Source organism: Cervus canadensis, chromosome 16, assembly GCF_019320065.1.
Source record: "Cervus canadensis isolate Bull #8, Minnesota chromosome 16, ASM1932006v1, whole genome shotgun sequence".
NCBI classification, from domain to species: Eukaryota; Metazoa; Chordata; class Mammalia; order Artiodactyla; family Cervidae; genus Cervus; species Cervus canadensis.
Window position 1 is genome coordinate 33312445 of NC_057401.1, and position 20158 is coordinate 33332602.

The window sequence follows — 20158 nt, forward strand, 5'->3', positions numbered from 1 at the left end:
TTGTGTCAACAGAGCAGCCTGAGTGAATGTTCAGCTGCAGGGAAGTTACCAGGAGGCAGAATGCATAAAGGCTGTCACTTAGATATTTAGGTATCCACAAAGGAGAAGGAGCTGCTGGGTTTGAAAGTAAAAATACTGGAAAAGCTGGGTATGAAACATTCTCCAACCTGGAAGAGATTTGGGCAAGGAATTTATGATTGAATGTTTCCTCTGGGTAAAAAGTGATCCCATTTCTCTCTAGCAATGTGTTACTCTGAAATAGATTTAGATCTTTGTGTGACAGGTAAACTGCTGTAAGTTCTCATTTAACAGTTAAATTCATTCATTCTTTCAGTGTTGGACACTTAACTAGAGTGTGTAGTTCACAGCTAGAAAGAACTCATCTCAGACTAATTCTCAGAGTGTAGTCCCCAGATCAGCTACATTAGCATCACTTGGCAACTTGTTGGAAATGCAAATTCTTGGTTCCTATCCCAGAACCACTAAACCAAATATGAGCAGTAGGGTCCATCCAGTTGTATTCCAACAAACCCTTCACATGATCTAAGAGAAACTTTCATAACTCAGTTGTTCAATGGAAAGCATAACAAAGTAACTGAATTCCTACAATCATGGAAATAATAAAGCAAAGCATTTAAACGGAGCTCAGTTTAACTGAATCTTAAAAAGATGAAAAAGCACAGACTCTGACTTTTTTCCTGCTATCTCAAGTTTTGCTTTCTTGATTGTAGGAAAACCAATCTACTCCTTAGTTCTATATTATAACCTCGCTTCCAAATTCTTTTCCCTCTTCTGGAGTTTTAAAGGAACATAATTAATCTCCATTTATTATGAAACTGTCCCAGTTACTTCTTTTTGAAAAAGATTTCAGTAAACTAGATAATTCTTCTTAAGCCAGATGGTTTTCTCTAACCTATAAAACTTTTTATTTTGTTTTTTCATGCCATGTCCAGAGTACAGATGAAGGTCTCTCCATCATGGTAAATGAATCTGTTCCACTTGGTTTTCATAGTGCTTTATGGTTAGTGAAGTACTGTTCTTCTCCCATCTGACTTTCACTTTAAATAACTTAAGGTAGAAACAATATCTCCATTTCTTTGCTCCAGTGTGAGCATAAGCCTGCCCTAGGTCATTCCAGTAAAGTGATAGAGTCAGGATAAAAGCATGAATCTTTATGATTAAAATCTTGATGTTTATCAGAATACTTAGTAAATACCTATTATGTGAAGTATGTGGCTAGGCTAGCAATGGAAGAACTCCCAGTGAGTAGAAATCTAGAAGAAAGTCTGAGTTACGTAAAGGAGAGAGAGTAGACCCTAGTCCTGCAGTGGAATGACCGCACTGCTGTTTCTTAGGCATGCTACTCGATGTCTCTGACCCTGAGTCACTTCACTCACCTTGTACAACAGTCCTGAGTGACTGGTGTTAATCAGAGAGACTGGTGTTTAGCAGGGGTCACTTCTTAGATGGAAAGATACAAGGGTGTGATGTAGGAGAGAAATGGAACTCTGAAGAAGCAGCAGAGGTTAGTGGTTAAGAACTTGGGCTTTGAACCACAGATGACTGTGTCCGTAGTAACTAAGCTGATACAAATGGTCTTGTTTGTGGTCTTTAGGCAAGCTAAAATCTAGAGATGAATGCATCCAGGCTGCAAACGAGAAGAAGCCCATCTTTCTTACATACCGTGAAACTATTAAACGTGAGGGTCAAGCAAGAAAACGTGGCAACGCTTCATAGACCAGTACAGGCACACAGATGTTAACTCTTAAGGCGCCTCTCAAATGTTCTCTGGGCAGGACAGTTGAGTCCTCCTGAGGTTAACATTAATCCATGCCCAAAGAACCCGAAAGTGAAGAATAACTTCATTAATGGATCTGTGGTGGGTGCAGCTGCTCTCCTTGTTCTATTAATAAACATTTCACCCAGTGACCTCACTTATTTTTCATATTTTAAGTGTCCTATTAAGGGACCGAGACCTGTTCTAATCTCCTATAATATGTAATGCAGATTCTAACATGCTTTTTGTAACCATTTAGTGCAGCAGAAATAAGCCACATGTGTGTGAATATTTGTCAGAGGGTTCACATAGTCCTGTGAAGATTGCTGAACCAGTCTGTCTTTGGGACACAACGTTAATCCTGATGGGAAACATATAACTTAACTTGTTCAGAAATTGGAATGGTACATATAGTAGGTGCTCAAATCCCTTCAACGGAAATATCAGCTGTGCTTTACTACATCAGCGTTGAGTGGTGGTGGTGTGATTTGGGGGTTTTGTTTTGGGATTTCTTTTTTAAACCTTTGCCTCTGAAGTCAGACATCTCAAATAAAATCCCAGCTTCAAAATAGAAAACAAATATGTAACTGATCGAATAGGCTCTTTTGGCGATAGGTGGTTGACAGTATGGAGATTTAATATTGATTTCTCCCTGGACCAAGGTTCAGCTGTACCTGAAACTTTTCAGAAGTGTTCAGGTACTTGAATTGAAATGATAGTTTTATTTAATGTTCAACCTGTCTTCTGAAGGATATATTGATGCACAGATATTTGCTTGGCTGCCTGATAACTTGTTCTTGGGGTTTTTGATTTGTCAGATGGTCTGAAGTTTTTGTTGATTGTAATTGAAATTTGGATAAAAGTGTCTACGTCTACTTTCTAGTGGTAACTTTAAATGGTAACTTTAAAGTTAGCCTCTAAATGGTAACACCCACTAGGGAACATATAACTGTCAACAATTGCTTCCTACAAGAAATTTAAACAAAATGACAAACCGCTCAAGTAATATATTGTTTTATTATTAATTAAATGGTACACAGTAGGGTCCAGAGAAAGGAAAGGACTCGTGTGATGATGGACTTGGCCTTTAAGCAAATGGTGGAAGTCAGATCAGCAAAGCGAGGAAGAAAAATGCGTTCTAGGCAGAAGCTCATAAGTATATCATGCAGATGTATGACCAAAGAATACTGACTGGCCAGTCTGACCAAGGGAAAGAACAAAATGAGAGAGAGGTCAGAGGTGATAGATTTGAAAACGAGAGCTGGATTGCAGAGTTTTGGATGTCAGGGCAAGAACTTAGATCTTTATCTGCTCCTCAGTAGATCTCTATTTTAAATCAGGAGAACATAATGCTGACTGAGATCAATTAACCTAGCTATCTTGGCAGTATGAGTTTGAGTGGCAATTGCTCAGTAGTTGAAGAAAAACATGTATTTCATGAAAAATCAGAAAAGTAAAGATTTTAATATTAAGGAACAATAAATGGCAACTGTGTATTCCCCCTAATGTTTTAAGGGCACTGCTCTTTACTAGACTGGGGGTGGAGGGGCAGGGGTGGAGGTGGGGCTAGAAAAGTAAGATAAATAATTCCCTGACCTCAAGATTTCACTGAATTAGGGGAAGATTTCTACATGGATCAGAGGGCAGCAATAGGTCAAGTGTAGAGAAATGGTAGGGCTAGTGAGAGGTCAGTGAAAACCTCAGACAATATGTCTTTTTTGTTGGTGTTTTTTAATTGGAAGATAATTGTTTTACAATGTTGTATTTGTTTCTGTTTTACAACATGAATCTGTCATAATTATATATTTTATATATATATATATTTACATATACATATACTCTCTTCTTTTCTAGTGAGTTGGCTGTTTGCGTCAGGTGGTCAAAGTATTTTTTTTTTTTTTTTGGTCAGAGTATTGAAGCTTCAGCTTCAGCTTCAGCATCAGTCTTCCCAATGATTATTCAGGGTTGATTTCCCTTAGGATTGACTGATTTGATCTCCTTGCAGTCTAAGGAACTCTCAAGAGTCTTCTCCAGCACCATAGTTCAAAAGCATCAATTCTTCAGTGCTCAGCCTTCATTATGGTCTAACTCTCACATCTGTACATGATTACTGGAAAAACCATAGCTTTGACTGTACTGACCTTTATTGGCAAAGTGATGTCTCTGCTTCTTGGGAGTGGCAGAGGGTGAGATGGTTAGATAGCATTACCGATTCAATGGACATGAATTTGAGCAAACTCTGGGAGACAGTGAAGGAGGGGGAAGCCTGTCGTGGTGCAGTTCATGGGGTAGCAAAGAGTCAAACAGGACTTATCAACTGAACAGCAAACAGCCCCTTCCTCTGAGCCTCCCTCCAACCCCACTGCCATCCCATCCCTCTAGGTCATCACAGTGCCAAACTGGGCTCCTTGTATTAGGTACCAGCTTCCCACTAGTTATCTATTTTGTACATGGTAGACACATCTTGGATGGACTTTGAATGATGGGTATGAATGCAAGTAGGTGAAGGCAGCAAATGCTACAGCCTAGGGAGGTAATAAGAGAAGGCATTGTGTGTGTGTCCATGGTAAATGCAAGCGATCAGCCTCTCCAGGGAACAGGTGGCTATGTATATATTTAGTGTGCATTCTAATTATGCAAGGCTTTGAATCTCAGGTTGACTTTGAATGGAGGAATTGAAGAGTGATGCCTAATTAATACGAAATCAGGAAACCCTGAGGTCTGATAGGGTACCACTACAAGAATTCAACCATGAAAATAGGTCAGGGACAACCAAAGTCTCATACAATTTAGATTCTCATTGGATCCTTTTGAGAAAATGAAAGGTAGAATTCACCTCACAAAGAACTTCTTTACTTCAAATATTCTAATATTGTGAAATACCTGTACTGTGTGTATCAGTTCAGTTGCTCAGTCATGTCCGGCTCTTTGCAACCCCATGGACTGCACCACACCAGGCTTTCCTGTGCATCACCAAACTTCTGGAACCTGCTCAAACTCATGTCCATTGAGTCAGTGATGCCATCCAACCATCTCATCCTCTGTTGTCCCCTTCTCCTCCCACCTTCAATCTTTCCCAGCATCATGGTCTTTTCCAGTGAGTCAGTTCTTTGCATCAGGAGGCCAAAGTCTTGGAGTTTCAACTTCAGCATCAGTCCTTCCAATGAATATTCAGGACTGATTTCCTTTAGGATTGACCGGTTTGATCTCCTTGCAGTCCAAGGGACTCTCAAGAGTCTTCTCCAACACCTCAGTTCAAAAGCATCAATTCTTCAGTGCTCAGCTTTCTTTATGGTCTAACTCTCACATCTATACATGACTACTGGAAAAACATAGTACTGTGTGTATAAAAAATATCAAAATAGCACTGTGTTAAGAGTTGGCTAATTTTGAGGAGCAAGGTATGTGAGACAAGGTAGTACACCTTTTTTGGAAGCAGGAAATCAGAATGGTCATGAGGAAAGATTGGGGAGAAATGCCAGAAGTAAGTAAAAAACAAATTAATTTTTGGTGGGGAGGAAGGAGAGATGAAAATGAAGAGCAATTATGGAAAACAGGGCCAGAAGTGTGCCACATTCAGTAGACATGTGAACAGTCTAAGATACAATATTAGCTTCATTGTGGATCTTTTAGGTATATCCATAAACAAAATAAAATCTGTAGTTCTGTTTCCAGATAGTGTGTAGAGACACAAATGTTCAGCTTTCCATACAAGAACTCTATTATACTATAATAGAAACAATGGATGCAACTGCGTACTGCTTTAGGATCCAGATTCTTGTATTTCATGCAGCCAGCACTTGTTGAGGGCCTCGCTGCTATTCAGGATGATGGAAAAGCCATTTTCCTTTTTTTAAGAAAAAAATTATTTGCTTTTAATTGAAGAATAATTGCTTTACAGTACTGTGTTCATTTCTAGCAAACATCAACATGAATCAGCTGTAGGTTTACCCATGTCCCCTCCCACTTGAACGTCCCTCTCACTTCCCTCCCCTTTTCACTTTTCTAGGTTGTTACCAAGCCCTGGTTTGAATTCCCTGAGTCATACTAAAGCCATTTCCTTGATGAAGGCTGACCTTAACCAAATGTTACCTAATATTCTCTTGCTAATACTCTTGTAAACGAGGTAGTGCTCTTTAAAGAACCAAAGATACTGGTAGGGACCCATGGTTATATTTTCAAAATATTGATTCATTTACATCCACGGTTCAATTGTTTGGCCTGATCTGAAAGTGACACTGTTGTACTCTTAGATAAATCTTGTAATTAAGAGTGCCACAGACTATTTTTGGTTCTAGAATATAGTGGTTTGTGTCATCTCTGAATTGCTTGTGCTCCTGAAGTGACAAAACTTCCGTCAAAGGAGCATGGTGTTTCTTTCCCATGTTTATGAAAACACTGTTGATTCAGGGCTCTAGTTTTAAGATAACTTTGCAGGAAACATTGTTGACAGTCCTTAATGATCTAACATATCACAAGATTTTTTTCCTCCCACTGGCTCTGTCACAGAGAGGCAATATTGTCTTCCAGATTGCAATATTATTATAGTGAAAAGTGTTAGTTGCTCAGTTGTGTCCCGACTCTTTGGCACCCCGTGGACTATAGCTCATCAGGCTTCTCTGTCCATGGAATTCTCTAGGCAAGAATACTGGAGTGGGTAGCCACTCCTTTCTTCAGCAGATCTTCCCGTCCCAGGGATCGAACCCAGGTCTCCTGCATTGCAGACAGATTCTTTACTATCCGAGCCACCAGGGAAGCCCAATATTGTTATAGAATATTTCCAAATATTTAATGTAAATATTCCCCATCTAATTAATGTTTTAAGTAAATATCATTTTAAACTGTCTTGAAAAGGATAATTATGCTCTTAGACAAAATTTTCATCTTTCCATGGTCAATATTTAAAAGAGAGCAATTTATAGAATTCCTTGAAGTAGTCTAATTTTACCTTCTTTTACTAAACTTTATTAATGGCAGTGAAACTTTATAGGCTAACTGGAAACCTTTCCTCTAAAATACTCAGCTTATTTTACATGCTTATTTTCTCTCCCCTGCCTACACTGTAAGCCCCTTGAGAGTTAGATACCGTATCTATTTTTGTCACTGTATATATAGCATAATACAGTGCTTAGTACATAGCAGGTGTTCAATAAACATTCACCAGGTGAATGAGTGACTCAAGCTACTCATCTGCAACATTATTTGGAATTTATTATAAATTGAGCAGAATGGGGAGCTTCAGCTTGCCTTATCTTTGGTATAAGCAAAATAGTTTTGAATCTTTTTTTTTAATTTTAAGGTTATTTATAATGAGCAATATCCCTAGGTTCCTCTAAGTTATATCAGCACAGGGCCTGAGAAAGGCCAACAAGCTGTTACTGAAATTTAACAGATAGTGTAGTCTTTTCAAGTCCTTGGTTTAACTTCTACCACTGGAATGTTCATCATGGCACACAAATCTATCTGACCCCGTGAACACAATCACTGGCTGATAATAATCAGAGTGGTGAATAGTTCTCAACCTGGTATTTCCTCCAAGGACAGCTTCTTATTCTCCTCCTGTTTCTCCTTTTAAAAGCATCCACCAAACTATTTACTAAAGAACTAATAAAAATTGAGAAAAATAAATGAAACCTTTGGCTCAGTACTGGATAATTAAGGTTACCCCTTTCACAGCACAATTTCTGCTCAAATCAAGGAAACCTGGGTTTTAATTTGTGTGTGCAATTATATTACAGGTACAGATTTGATATCCATTAGGTTCTTTAAATGCTGACTTTGGTCTCTACAGAGACCTCACTGGATCTAAGGAAACCAATCTGAAAATTGACTTTAGGCCATACTCTGACCCCAACTTTAAAAATCCTAGCATAGGAGTTTTATCAAGCCATAGTGAACGTTTGATTCAAAACTTACTGTTCATTTGTTTTAATGTATCAGGAGCTTTCCTAAACACCTTTGGATAAGCAAACATCAGTTAATGAAGTCTAAGATGACTGTATGGAAAGCTTGCTGTGGGCAGCATTCCACAAGTTTCCAGAGATGTTCAAGTTCAATTTGTAGGTTTTTTTAGCTTTTGAGTATAATTTCAGGTGACTGATCCTAGAGTAGCTTCATGATTCTGTCTTTAGCCCAAGTGAAACTATAGATTTGCCTACATTTTAAATATTGCTATCTGACAAATTAGCACTTCTTTAGGGAATTTCATTTTAGAAATACAGAAAGGCACATGTCACCCTCATATCACTATTCTAAATCTATTAGAAGCAGAAATCTGTCTCTCACTCTACTGTTACTCTTCTTAGCCAGCATTTCCTTGGTATTGATCCTTCTAGTCTCTCTGTAGTTTTATAGAGAAACATACACACAATGGGAAAATGCTGTATATTCTGCTTTAAACAAGGAGCTATAATGACATGACTACTTTAGTCCACAGTTGCCTTTTATAAAAGTCGTCCCTTTAAGTGCTCAAATTTCAAATATCACTTTACTTACATACATTTTTATAAAACTGACATGAGAATTCTTCTTTTAGGTTTTAGAATGAAAGTTATAAGATGTATTGCCCTTTTTTTTTTTTTTAAGCCATCTTTAGGACACACTGTTTATTTGAAGTTTGAGGGTCACCAAGCATCTTAGCTTGGTAAGATGGGATAACCTTGAATCTGACATTTAAGATTGTTAGACCTTAACCTTTCAATTAAAAGGCTTTGTTTCCAAAAGATTAGCCACATAAGTAAATGAAAGAAACCGGCAGTGTTGAATCACTCAAAATGGCAAGTTCATGCAACTCTCCTACTACAAAGCTATCTGGCTCTTTGATGCTGTGGCTCCATACAGACTTGTCACCACCTCGACCTCCACACCATTGCTCAAAATCTCCAAGTCTTCTCAGTGCCGTCTAGACAAAAGAGAGTTCTGTAAATCCACTCTAATCCAGTCTGACCCACTTTTCAACCTTTTTTTCATAATATAACCCAGCACTGGTCCAGTATTCTAGCCAAAATGACATAAATATCCTTTTCTCATTGCTATCACTTCCTCTTTCCCAATGTCTTATCTGGCTAACATTCATTCCACCTATCTTAAGAACTACAAAAATTCTCTCTTTTTGCCTGTATTGTTCTAAAACAAAGAAATTCAGAGCATAGATATTAGACCCGTGTGACTTTCAGGGAGCTGGTTGACTTCTGTACTTCAGCATCCACGCTTGTCAAATAGAGATGACAATACTTTCTTCTAGGACTAAATAAGAGATACATAGCCTCACATCTGGCAAGTAATAAATATTCAATAAATTTAATGTTTAAAAATGTGGTATTCCTTCTGTTTCTAAAAAACCTATTAAAGCCATCCCCAACCCTGAACTCCCAACCTACTTTACTCTGCTGTCTTTTCCCAGACCACCTGTCAGCTTCTGAAACCCATAGTCCCTTTATGGGTTTCCCGTGCTAGAGTGTAAACCCCATAAGGTAAAAAGGAATGAATTTGAGTCAGTTCTAATGAAGTAGATGATCCTAGAACCTATTATACAGAGTGAAGTAAGTCAAAAAGAGAAAAACAAATATTGCATTATTAATGCATATACATAGAATCTGGAAAGATGGTACTGATGAAGCCATTTGCAGGTCAGCAATGGAGACTCAGACACAGAGAACAGACTTGTGTGCACAGCAGTGGGAAGGAGAGGGTGGGACGAATTGACAGAGTAGCACTGAAACATATACATTACCACATGTAAGATAGATTGCCAGTGGGAATCTGCTATATGATTCAGGAGCTCAGCACAGTACAATCTAGAAGTACAATCTTGATAATCTAGAGGGGTGGGATGGGATGGGAGGTGAGCAGGATGTCCAAGAGGGAAGGGACAGATGCATACCTATGGCTGATTCATGTAGATGTATGGCAGAAACCAACACAAGATGTAAAGCAATTGTCCTCCAGTTAAAAATCAATAAATTTAATAAATAAATAAACTCTATAAGAGAATAGGTCTTTATTTCACTCACTGATGTATCTCAAGTGCTAGAAGAGTGCCTGGCACATAGTAGGGATGTAAATTTATTACGTGAATTAACTTGTTGGCACTAATCACTGGCATTCAGGGGTTAACTTTGTTTCCAGGCTCTGAATTGTAATGGCTTTGAGCAGGTATCAATCACTAAACCCTTATGCTTTCAACAATAGCAAAGAAATAAAGCTGCTTGTATTTGAAGGCCTTTTGAATTTTCTAGTAGCATAGCTTCAGAGCAAAATCTAGGGTAGCCAATGATCTACCATCTGTGGAGTCACACTGACTAAGCACAATGCTCTTAAGAGTCAACAGGGGTGGCATTTGACTCTTAAGAGAATTTCTTAGTTGAAGATGAAAATGTAGAATGAAATTTCAGTTAGAGAAGCTCAACTCTGCAGAGAATGGCCAGATATTTTATTCACATCCTACTTGTGATGAAAGTGAAAGTGAAAGTCGCTCAGTCATGTCCAACTCTTTGCAACCACATGAACTATACAGTCCATGGAATCCAGGCCAGAATACTGGAGTGGGTAGCCTTTCCCTTCTCCAGGGGATCTTCCCAACCCTAGGATTGAACCGGGGTCTCCCGCATTGCAGGTGGATTCTTTACCAATTGAGCTGATAATTAATCTTAAAAGTAAAACTTTGCTTATCTTAGAAAGACTAAGAAAGCATGTTATTGTTGTTCCTCTCACTGTTTTCTTTGGTGAAATTCATTGTCTACATGCTTCTATACATTCTGGTTTTTAAAGAGATTACAACTATATTACAAACTAAGATATATATAAAATAGATAAACAACAAGGTCCTACTATAGAGTACACAGAACTATATTCAATATCCTGTAATTATCCATAATGGAAAAGAAAAAAATTAAAACTATAAATATATTTCTAATTTCAAGTTTTACTGCAGTAGAAGACATCATTGCTTTTTTTAAAGAACTTGTCTTAACCTCCTTGTGTACAATATTGAGTCTTTTTAATAAAGATTGGATTAGGAACTTAATAGTGGCTTTCAAAGACTTGTCCTTGCACAGAACTATAGAGTTCAGCTAAGGAAACAAATGATCTAATTGCATTCTCTCATGCTAAAAATGCCTACTTAATGAGACTGGAAAATAGCAGATGCCACTGTGGAATGACTCTAAAGCTTCAAGGACCAACTGAAGTTCCTTTTATTTAATGACCATATATAATAAGGATCATAAAGAGAAGCTACAAATGGAGTCCCTTTCTAATCACTTTTATCCACTCATATTTTCCTTAAGTGGTGGTGGTAGTTTAGTAGCTAAGTCGTGTCCAACTCTTGCGATCTCACGGACTCTAGCCTGCCAGGCTCTTCTGTCCATGGAATTCTCCAGGCAAGAATACTGGAGTGGGTTGCCATTTCCTTCTCCATTTCCTTAAGTATTTAAGTGTCAATTGCCTAGCAGACACAATTTTGCAACAGGCCATTAATGGTTCAGATAACAGATGAGATTGCTCTAAATGCTAATGAAACCACTTGCTCAGTGAATCATTGATGTTGACTGTGAAGACTAATCAGAAACCTTTTTGTAGTTGAATATGAATATGATATGTCATAATGGGTCAGAAGATTTCAGTGGAAGCCCAGCATAGTGGCCGGTGATAAGGAACCATGTCCACTGGTTTGTGCGTGCATATCATGTCGCTTTAGTCGTGTCCAGCTCTTTCCAGCCCTGCGGACTGTAGCCCGCCAGGCTCCTCTGTCCATAGGATTCTCTAGGCAAGAATACTGATTACCATGCCAGTGTGGCATGGTAAGTTTATGGCATGGTAAGGAGGGTTACCATGCCCTCCTCCAGGGAATCTTCCTGACCCAGAGATCAAAGCCACATCTCTTACATCTCCTGCATTCGCAGGTGGGTTCTTTACCACTGGCACCACCTGGGAAGCTCTACTAGCTCTAGTGCACTAGCTCATCTCATGCTAAATCTGTAGAGCTGTGTGGCACACCCACGATTTGTCATCTTAAGAAGGCAATGGAAACCAACAGAGATGGTGTACATGCAACAGGCCTTGGAGTAGGGAGGATTCCCATCTCATCGGCTTATTCTGGGAAAGTCTTCCCATAGTAAATTAAATTTTTGACCAATTATTTGCCTTAAAGTCAAGGCTTGACCATGAGGTGATACTTGGTAACTATGAGTGCTAGGCAGATTATAAATGGTAACTTAATGCAAAGGACAAATATTCAATATGATTTCTTTTTTAAAAAATTTTAATTGAAATATACTTGATTTACAGTGTTGTGCTAATTTCTTACAATTTGTAGTCAAAGCTCTGAGAACTAGAAAAGAGACAAAGTTCACAGGCTTTTAGCACAACTGTTAGACAATATAGTACTCTCACTATTAATTTAAGTCAAATTCATTTAATTGGAAAGGAATAGAGGGTTACCCAGTATCAGATTCACACTATCTTAAGCTGCAGATGAATAACACATTTGAACAGACACAGAGACAGATCTAATAAATGTCTTTATAGTCCAGAGAGCCAGAAAAATTATATAGATTGTCTTAGTGTATAGATTTATCACTTCAAATATGTTCAGCCCTTTGGAAAGTAGCGATTCCTTTGCTTCTATATGAATTGATGGTTTATTTAGTTAATGCGTTTATTGCCTTTTTGCAGTTTTTTAAGTAATTTATTTATTTTTTACTGTTCTGGGTCTTCATTGCTGCAAGGGCTTTTCCCTAGTTGTGGCTAGTGAGGGTTACTCTCTAGTTGCGGTGTACAGGCTTCTCTTGTTGCAGAGCACGGGCTCTCGGGTTCACGGCCTCAGAAGTGGCGGCATAGGACTCAGAAGTTGCGGGTCGCTGGCTCTAGGGCACAGGCGCCGTAGTTGTGGCACGTGGTGCACAGTGGCTCAGCGGTTGCACCGCAGCATGTGGGATCTTCCTGGATCAGGGATCTAACCTGTGTCTCCTGCATTGGCAGGCAGATTCTTTACCACTGAGCCACCAGGGAAGGCCCATTAGATACCCAAACTATGCTGTTGAATCAGGCTAATAGTATAGGTTTATAGGAAACAACATACTGCATTGAATAGTACTTCATGGAAATACAAAGTTAAGACACTGATTACTTCTTCGATCTTGCTGAAAAATATCTAGATCAACAGTAAAAAGCAATCATGTTGGAACTGGACAAGAAGAATATCATTTTTCTAGGCTCCTCACAAAGTCATTGGTTAATGCCACCTCAGGAACTTATCTTCTGAAAAAGAGAAAAGAGTAAATGAAATATTCAAGACTTGAGCCTTTGAAAATACGCATAATGACATAACCAGGACAATTTTCTTAAGTACCTTTTTTTAATGCAGCTGGCACAAATTTGTCATTCCCTCCCCTCCCCACCCACCGAGCTCTGAGATGATTTTAATATTAGAAAAGATGACTTAAGAAACCAATCCAGTGGACTATATGTGTTAGAAAATCTTCAAAGTCACTCTAAATCCCAGAGTAAACTTTTCGACATCTGTTCAGATTAAGATGATACTTGAGATTTTTCCTTGTATTCCTTGATTATTACAACCAAGAAAGAAAACCAGTAACCTGTATCTTCATTTTCTAACAACTCTTAACTTAGTTCACTGAAATACCCCCTCTGTTTTAACTTAATTTACAGAAGTCACTTAAATGATTGCCAAACGTGGAATAGAAATTGACTTCCTGAAAACTTTAGATTATTAACATTTAATGTTTGGAATATATAGGAGTGGCTTTTGCCTAAAGGCTTTAGTAGGTATAAGTATCCATGAATTACTCTTCCCAACTTGCGAATTATACATCAGGATTGCTTAGGTAGATGCCTAGAAATGTTTGTGGAAGGGAGGACCAGTTAATGGTGACAACTTACCTAATAGTAACAGGTTTAATTTGGTTGCTTTCACATGGATTTATGTATAGAATTCATGAAACAAAGTGTCTCACCTACTTAGACTTTAGAAGTGAAAGTCTGATATAAGTGGTAGATTTTTTTTTTCTTGTAATTGGAACTTCCAGTGCTCATGCAGTGAATGAACCATATACACATATTTTGATACTTGGAACACCTGATTACATATGTTGTTCAATGTAGTTGCTTCAACTGCCCAGCAATTAAAATCCCAAAACTGTTTCATTTAGCATGAGTTAGTGTGCTGCTGTTTAGAATTTTTCTACCCCTTGGTTTAAAAATGCATTGATTTATCCCCATATACTTATTTGATCCAATACCATTTCCCGAAAGATGAGGGAATAATGATTGAGTGTGAACCTTAGTTTAAGGACGCTTGTGCATTTCCACTACTTCCTTCATCTCACTCTGCAGCAACTTCTTAGAATATCTGTGTGCTCACAAGTTCAAAGCAGGTGGTCTAGCTATTTCAGACTGTTTTTAGAACCTGTCACCTAAATTTTCAACACTTGAGTAATATTAATATATCATTGCAAGAAGCAAGAAAGCAAGTTGGTAGATTCACCTTTCTGCTTATCTAACAGAACCTGCAATTACTTAGGGATTTCTTACCTGTTAACTTATCTAATTTGGCCAGTAACCAAGAAGTAAACAAATGAGTGTAAATGCATATTTCTTCCAGATGAGTTCCCCTGACCTTTTAGATTTCATTCTGGTGACTTCCTAACCTTCAGCAAGGTAGATCACTGATGTTGTGAGAGGAGAGGGCTGGTTATCAGGTTGCTGTTTCTCTGTCAACCTGAAATTCAACAAATATTAATAGAAAATTCCTTTTTATTTTTAAATGACTCATTTTTCCTTTATCTTATTTAAAGGCAACCAAATCTTCCTAAGGGAAATCAGCTAAATCATGAAGCACCACCCTTAGAGTGATAACTGATCTATCAAGTACACAGGTAATAGTTAACAGTAAATTAACTTACTGAATCACTCTGCTATTCACCTGATACTAACACCACATTGTAAATCAACTATACTACAATAAATAAAATAATGTAAAAAGTAGTGCATACATATATGCATCAAATGATATGTAGCAGAATGTTCATAGAAGCACAATTCATAACAGCTCCAAATTGGATAAAATTTGTGGTATATTCATATAATGAGATATGTGGTAAAGATAATGAACAAGATACAACATAGCTGGAACTTCATAGATATTATGTTGAGTAAAATAAAGCAGATGCAGAAGCAAAAAAAAAAAAACAAACAAGTAAATAAATAAAATACAGGTGCTTCTAAATAATGTATTTTTTCTTGAATTCTTCTAACATTCAAGATGAGTCCTCTAACTTTCAAGGTGACTGTTGTAATGGCACTCAAGTAGAAAGTGGGACCTGTTTAACAGTTAAGATTTATGTGTACAAGCGTCATAGGTGAAATCACAGAAGGGTTCAAATGTATAAACCATGTATCCTGAAGTCCAGGTGCTAGGTGTATGACATGGTTGAGCTGACTTCATTTGGGGTTACTTCATCTGGGAACGAGAAAGCACAGCTTGATGCTGTGTGTTCTAGGAAACAAACTGCTAAGTTTCATCTGTATGATTTATTTGAAAGCTAGCTTGAAATTAGGAAGAGAGATGAGTTTTATTAAATGAACTTGGGAAGGATAGATATGAGAGCGGTGAAGTATTTACTGGTCAATTGGGGCAAGTATGCATAGATATGAGGGAAGATTATTGAAGAAGGTGTGAATAGTGTTAGTGTATTGGCCTAGAAATCAAATGTACGGCAGTCCTTTTCCCTTGTTCTGATTTATTCGTATTTTGACTACATTTTCTTGCAAGGGACAAGCATAATATCCACTGTACATTTAGGTGCCAAATTCAAAGTAAAAATCATGTTTCTGTGATTTTGTACCAGCTCCATGATGCTTCTCAAATCACAACCCCAGAGGCCCTGCAATAGAAGAATTCCAGAAGCTTCCATGTTAGTAGTTTAGTCCTTAAAAAAAAAAAAAACTTAACAATATTTCATAGATTGTTTATTCTTTATTCTAAAGAGAGTATTCTACTCTCTTCCTTTGCCTTTAGGATGGGAGGGAAGCAGAATGAAATATAGTATCCTTTACTATCTAATAGTATGAAGTAGAGTTCTTCTGAATTCATATTTTAAAACTGCAGCTCGGGGTCCCCGGCCTTACAACAGCACCCAGGGTGAGTTACTGTGCTACCACAACACCGTGGTGACTTTTGTCCCTGAAGCAAGTGCTCTGGTGACTGAGGCAGGGGCTGCCGTCTCTGGTCCCACCAGGCTGTCCCTGGGTGGGGGCAGAAGTGCTCTGCAGGGCTCCATCGTGTCCCCACAGGCCCGCAGGTCACACAGCTCCTTCGATGTGCTCACACGTACCACTCACCAGCCAGAGTATTGTGTGTTCAAAGTCTCTTCAGTCATAACCCCATGGACTGTAGCCCGCCCGGCTCCGCTGTCCACAGGATTCTCCAGGCAAGAATACTGGAGTGGATGGCCGTGCCCTCCTCCAGGGCATCTCCCCAACCCAGGAAGAGCTCTTAGGTCTCCTGCATTGGGAGGTGGGTTCTTTACCACTAGCGCCACCTGAACCAGGGTACTGAAGCCTGCCCGAAGTGCCAGCATGTCTTCTTGACTGGGGACAGTCAAGACATAGCTGGGGACCCTGACATTTGAGCCCAGTCTTTTTTGAAGGGCGGAGGGGGGTGGGGAGGGGGCGTTGCCCTGGGTCTTCATTGCTGCGCTTTCTCTAGTTGTAGCGAGCATGGGCTGCTCTTCATTGTGGTGCCCAGGCTTCTCATTGTGGTGGCTTCCCTTTTTGTGGAGCACGGGCTCTGGGCACAAAGTCTTCAGCAGTGGCAGCGTGTGGGCTCTGTAATTATGGTATGCAGCTCTAGGACTCGTGGGCATCAGTAGTTGCAGCACACTGACTTAGTTGCCCTGAGGCACCTGGAGTCTTCCCCGAGCAGGGATCAAACCCGTGTCCCCTGGATTGGCAGGTGGATCCCCATCCAGGGTGTCACCAGCAAAGTCCTGAGCTCCGGGCTTGAATCTAGCCTTCTTATTTTTCATCTGTTCCTCAGACATAAGGAGTTTTCCCTCCCCTTCCCCCTATACCTCCCCCCACATTCCCACTCCATGTTGGACCACTTCAATCCACTGGCCATTTCCCAGATATGTCTTACCTTGATAAACAAATTTACCTACTAAGTTGCCAGCTACCTCTGACCTAAAGCCCAAGGTGTATGGAGAAGGGTAGCCTTTGTTTCCAAGCCCCTCCTACCCCCTCAAAAGGCATAATTTCCTTTCCTCCAGAACAATGGATTCCTAAGTGACGCTAGTGGTAAAGAGCCCACCTCCCAGTGCAGGAGACAGAAGAGATCTTCCTTCTGTCAGGGGTCAGGGAGATCCCCTGGAGGAGGGCATGGCAATGCACTCCAGTATTATTGCCTGGAGAATCCCTTTCCTTTGGATTAATGAGAATCACTCATGTATCCTTCCATAGGTGATACGTTATCTAATAGAGAAGCAGCTAATACGGTAGTTCAAGATGGTGCTTAATGAACCGTCTATGAACCTGACTCAAGCATGCAGTCATTACCTTGCCAATCTCTCTTCCCCACATAGCTCTTGAGGCATGAGTAAAAGGAGATGTTAACGTTGAGACAGGTATACTCTGTGAGGTCGATTAATCCAATCCTAAGCATCATGTGTCTGTATTCACAAAAACTCTACATGGTCCATAGACCGCAGAGATATTCCAACAGTACCTTCTTTCCTAGAGTTTGACTAAGTGTAAAGAGAGATTCTAGAGTCAGTTTGCTGTGTCTTTGTTCATACAAGCATATTAACTTGTGCCCAGCTTACACAAGTTACTCTGTGAATCTACACATTCTACCTTTTCTAATCCTAGTAAAGTCTTCAAAATAAGTCATTGCATTGAAACAACTAAGTAATGTGATTGTAAGATTGATCATCTGCAATACTTCAGTTCACCTTGTGAATAATTTTTAAACATTTTTAGTGAATTGGTTGCATTGCACAGTCTAGGGAATAGGTCTTCATTCAGATAATAACATATCAGATATTACATATATGTTATTATTCAGATAATAACATTATTATCTGAAGCCCCCTATTTTGGGTGCTTCCCAGTGGTAAAGAACCCTCCTGCCAATGCAGCAGACATGAGACTCAGGTTCAACCCCTGGGAAGATCCCCTGGAGGAGGGCACAGCAAACTGGTCCAGTATTCTTGCCCAGAGAATCCTGTGGACAGAGGAGCCTGGAGGGCTACAGTCCTTGGGGTCACAAAGAGTCAGACACAACTGAAGTGACGCGTGCAAGCCTGTTTTTAAAGTCTTAAACTCTCCTAAACACTTTTATTATGATGACTGTTCTTTAGGCTCTGTTAGGAAATACTCCTAATAAAAACTTATTTTAAAAACAAAATGTGTGGAGGTGGGTACAAAATTAAGAGGTCATAATGAGTCAAGAACATTGGAAGTTGCCAACTGAAGAACTCAAACTTCCTAGCAGGCTTTAGAAAAAATAACTAAAAGGCCAAGTACTGAGTAGCAGAGAATGTACTGAAATAATGTGAATTCTTTGATCTGTGAGTTACGTCTCAAGCCTAGCCAAATACTTTCTTCCAAGCAGCTGAATTAGCATTTGTGAGCTAGTTTGACCAGGTAGGACTCCAGCTACCTAGCAAAGGAGGATCTAGTGATACTGTATCATTAGACCCCATAAACTCCTTTTTCTGTTTCGGTTCAGAAAACATCTATTCAAGCTATTCTGCTAATTTATCTTCCTGTTCTTTGGTATATCTATTAACTCATTCTTGGTTCAGTCTCAATATAATGGGCCTTGTATGGACTTCTTAAAAAATAATTTGTTTGTTTTTTTTAAAAAAAAAAAAAAAAAACAGACTCATACCCTCTAAAAATAGGACACTCGAGTCTCATTTTAGGATCTAGATTTTTCCTGGTACCAACTCTTATCTACAACCAGCTGTTTAGCAGTTAGACAAGTTATATATTCTTTGTTGCCCTCAGTTTCTTAATCCTTATAATGAAAGGGTATGATGAAATTATTCCCTAGGTTTATTGCAGTTCAGTAGCCTAACCCACTTGGTATTTGTTTCTTTAAGGCAACAAAGGATTGTGGAAGTTAGACTTATACCTCAAACTTGTCAGTGCATTAGAATCATCTGCAAATCTTTAAAATATATTGGTGCTTGCATCTCTTTCTGCTTAGATTCCAACTTAATGGATCTGGGTGTGTCACGGACTTGGACAACTTAAGAGCTCCTCATAAAAGTTCCCCAGGGGATGTGAGGTAGACCCTTCACACTGCCAGTGGTGATAATGGAGGCCGAGATTTGACTCAGAATTCATTAGAACAGGCCTCTCCGGATAACTTGGTGTAGTTTTTATTCCCATAGTCCTATTCCTGTCAGATGTGTGTGTGTTAGTCGCTCAGTCAAGTCCGACTCTTTGTGACCCCATGGACTGTAATTCGCCAGGCTCCTCTGCCCTTGGGATTCTCCAAGCAAGAACCTATCTTCTACAGTCACAGAAGCCAGAGCTGGACAGGAGGTGGTTCTAACAGTATTTCAACTTACTAGCTATTTACTTATTGGTCCCACTTGTTCTAAAATCATTTAAACACTTGGTGTGGAAAAGCAATGTCAACTACAACACAAGACTCTATACCTGCCACATAGTCCATGGCTTGCTACAGTCCATAGGGTTGCAGAGAGTTGGACATGACTGAGTGACTGAACTGAATTGTCCATGAAACCTAGATGTGATTTAACCGTAGTTACCACGTGTTGAGAGCTTTCTGTATTCGAGGCACTGAGGTCTCTGCATCAGTTATTAATGATTTCTTAATAACAACACTACAAATTATATTCCCATTTTACAGGTGAAGAAATGAATATTAGATAGATTGACTCAAGCCATAGAGCTAAAAAGTAGTGAAAATGTTAAAGACTTCTTAGCCTGAACTCTGACCTGCTACACTATCTGGCCTCTTTCCCAAATTAACTGTCTGGGGAACTTTTAACTCTGGTCTGACTTGGTTTCAAAGGCTGGGAGAAGTTTTCCAGTTCAGAGCTTTCTAAGTCCTATCTTCCTGCAGCATCCTTCCCAGGGGTTACAGGCAATGATATGTGCTCTCTGTAAATGCCTAACCAGTGCATACCTCCTTGACTCAGGCACATTTTGTTCCTGAGGCCCCTACAGCAGAGTCAGCATTTACAAGAAAATCTCCTAAGGACTCCTTTTCAATGTGTGTTAACATAGTCTCATTTCCCCAATTAAATAGTCTGCAAAAATCTTACTGTCTACTCAGCTTGGCCTTTGCAGGGTAGAATCAGTTTTCCTAACAGTATAGGGATT

The 20158-nt window shown here is 39.2% G+C and overlaps 1 protein-coding gene across 5 annotated transcripts in view; it reads left to right on the forward strand.

Moving 5' to 3' along the window:
- The window catches only part of DAB2 (DAB adaptor protein 2), a 192272-nt gene that overhangs the window by 141376 nt on the left and 30738 nt on the right, over positions 1-20158 (forward strand). The window contains exon 2 of one of the 5 annotated variants that reach the window (XM_043488491.1): positions 14593-14673. The exons of the other annotated variants lie outside the window; for them this stretch is intronic. The gene's annotated coding sequence lies outside the window, so the exon portion shown is untranslated. The remainder of the gene's footprint in view (positions 1-14592; positions 14674-20158) is intronic. 5 annotated transcript variants of the gene reach the window in all.